Consider the following 3,343-nt stretch of genomic DNA (forward strand, 5'->3'; position numbering starts at 1 on the left):
GTAACCCAGAAGCTAACTCATCCTAGGTAATGCTCTCTACGGTCGATTTACCTGCCCCAATGCTGTCCGTACTAGCACTCTTTCGATCACTAGAACTACCCTCACTTGAGTCACAAGAACTCCTCCTCCCCCTAGTTCTAGGATAACCTCGTCCGCGTGAGGGAGAAACCCGCAATCATTCATCCATTTCTCAGGGCACGTCTAATCCACCCGCAGCCCTCAAAGCTGCTCGAGTCCGAGGTGGCATCTCAAACTTGGATATCGATAATAAATTCTCATTATTCAATAATCTCTTATAATTCTACATGATGGTTTTCTAAAATGAACAAGTCTATGCAGGCTCTTGCCTATAATCGGTGCTACAGTCACTAACTATAAGCAAGACTCTATGTTGACCCTACTACTCCGCTGCTTGACACGAGAATTCCTAGGACTCAACTAAACCATGCTCTGATACTAAATCTGTAACGACCTTTTACCTTGATCGCCACCGGCGTTTGAAACTTGCGAGTGAACTCACCAAATCCAAAACAAGCCTTAATGAAATCTCTAATCAACATCGGATATTAACACTATAAATCATTCAAACCAAATATTCACAATAATTAACATATAGCCATTTGATAACTCCATACAACTCATCCTAATATATAAACATTATTACATCACCTTAAGCTTTAGCCATTACATTCCTAGTGACTATTGATTTTTACCAACTAGACTATATGATACACAAACCGACCTCTAGGCAGTGGAGTAACTCGGAGTGGAAGTCTAGAGATGTCGTTACCTAGTGTGTCGCCAACCTCGTGATGTTGAACAAAATCCTAAAACTGATTACTTATCTGTAAAAGAAAATAAAGTGGGATAAGTCTCACAGACTCAGTGATCATCAACTCTGTGAGTAGGGTGTAGACGAGAAACAAGCTAAAGGCAAAAGATTTGAAGATTTAGAAACAAAAGAGTATATACAAACAATTTATTCAAAAGGAAGATTTGTGCCTTATATGCAAATGAGTAAGTTTATGCTAATTAATCATTCAACAACGGGTTTAAAGTAATTAACTGTCATCATGCATGCTCTCGAAAAATTCAATATGTTACAAGCTTATGCATACATTCATAGTTCATTTCATGTACAAAGAGTTAAATCAATGTCATCACATAAGTAAGGGGAGTAGTAGAAAAACTATTGTTTTTCATTGTGCAACAATTAATTACGTGCAAAACCCAAAGAGATATCACTCTCGAGTAGGTATAGAAATAAAAACACGTAGACCCTCATCCACATCATAACATCCAAGAGCTCCGCTCCACCGGATCCCCACATGCCATGGCAATCTCAATGGTGTTGGCCGACATCGGAGATATCAGGAGGTCGCAACCGCGTATAACAATTTGTGGCCTAGCCATGTAAAATTATAGACCTTGGCCCCAGCCATTTCTAATAGCCCGTCGACGACCCAGAGGTTCTCTAGCTAGAGCTCACTTGTGCACAATAGTCACACTTAACCGGAGTGACAACCGACCTACTCTCGAATCTCTCGATTTAATAAAACCATTTAAAAGTCAAATCAAGTTTTCAAAAGATCATTTCAAACCATTTTCAAAATACCGATCATGTTAATACACTAAAACCTCTTTTTGTATCATCTTGCAATGTAAATCCTTTTTGCATAAGGTTAGATGTCTAATCAGCATGGTAAGTATGAAATCATTAATAAATGCACATAACACAATCAATAAGGCACATTTTTGACATAATTATATTGAAAAGCTTGCTTCGCGATTTTTAAATGCTTTACGTATATAACTCCTATATATATATATATATATAGTCAAACGCATTTCAAATGCTTGGCATTCACAAACCCCTAGGATATCTACAAGCTCATGCTTTCCACAAATTTTCATTTAAAATAAATCATTTCATACTTATATATATATATATATATATATATATACATACCTAATTATAGAATTATTTTTAAATGGACACCCCTTACTCACCTTATAATAGCGGGATCCTACTTCGCTATCAATTCAAGTATGTATCCCTTGATTTATGTTTGAATTTCCTAACTACAGTTCACCACCTCTTCACACCTAAGATTTTTTTTGCTGCCACAAATATAACCACACCTTAAAATCAATTTTCAAACATACTTTCATCAAACCAACAAGCTCCACTTCCTTACCTTGGAAATCTTGAGGCAAATCACCAATCCTCCTTAAATTTGGCTATGGGGAAGGAAAAGAGAAGAATTTCATTTGAAGGAAAGACAAAAAGGAAGAAACATGGGAGGAGATGGTGATAAGAGCTTAAGGTCTGGTTGGTATGGTGAAAGCCACGATTTGGAGGAAGAAAAATTACACAAGGGAGAAAGTGACGGTGAAGTTGAAAAATGAAAGGAAAATGCTTAAGGACAAAGGAAAGTGAAGGTTCTAGTATTTAATATGATAAGAAGAAGAAAATAGTAAAGGTTGTTCACTTTTTGGCTGGCCATGTGGGTGGGGTTAGAAAGAAAATTCAAGTAGTCTCAAGGTTATCCATTTGGTCAATCATGTAGGAAATTCTATCTTTTTCCCTTTAATCCTTCTCCCATCCTTTCCTTCCTTTATTGCACCAATTTTTCCCAACAATCTTACATAAGTGACCGGCCACATGGAAAAGAATAAGAGAAAGCAAAGTCAAAGCTGCCTTTCTAAGCTTGGACCAAGCGAAATAGTAAAAATCACCATTTAGCCCTCTTAAGTTCCTATTCTTTTTATTGAGTCCTCCCATCACTTTTTAAATTTCAATTTTTCTTCTAGTTCCTTCCTTGACATGTGTATAAACATAATATAAAGTCCGCACCCCATTAGCATGTCACCATAATATTTAAATATATACTTACCCGATTGTGCTCTATTTCATAAAAGCACGCGGGCTCCCTCTAACCTCATTGTTTTCTTCCAAATTTCCTCTTTTCTTCTCCTCCTCTACTTAGATTAGTCATATAACCTACTGTTTTAATTAATCTCACTAATAAATAAGAGATTAATATTTTAATATTATTTTATTCAAAAAAATTCTTTTTACCTATCGTCATTTTCTAACACTCAAACTTACATCAAATAACCTTTATTCTCATCAATAGAGTCTCATCAACCTTTAAATGAGGATACGGGGTGTTACATATATATTATTTTACAAAGGATAAATGTGTCGATTATTATAAATTTGAGTTATGGACAGCACGAGCTGGTAGATATTCTAAGAGTTTGTGAATGCCAAAGCATTTGAAATTTGTTTTGAATAGATGTATATAAGTTATATACATAAAAGATTTTATAACTAGGG

The 3,343-nt window shown here is 35.7% G+C and overlaps 1 long non-coding RNA gene across 1 annotated transcript; it reads right to left on the reverse strand.

Annotated features, from left to right (window-relative positions):
• Window positions 1-582: 582 nt before the first annotated feature.
• On the reverse strand, window positions 583-2,594 carry LOC110427584 (uncharacterized). The gene is made up of 3 exons (XR_002446289.2): window positions 2,199-2,594; window positions 2,011-2,121; window positions 583-845 (listed from the first exon to the last, which is right to left on the reverse strand). It is a non-coding gene; the product is annotated as an uncharacterized LOC110427584 (long non-coding RNA).
• Between the last annotated feature and the right edge of the window lie 749 nt (window positions 2,595-3,343).

This window comes from Theobroma umbraticum, unplaced genomic scaffold (genome assembly GCF_002168275.2).
Source record: "Theobroma umbraticum cultivar Fairchild unplaced genomic scaffold, ASM216827v3 scaffold_106.0, whole genome shotgun sequence".
NCBI classification, from domain to species: Eukaryota; Viridiplantae; Streptophyta; class Magnoliopsida; order Malvales; family Malvaceae; genus Theobroma; species Theobroma umbraticum.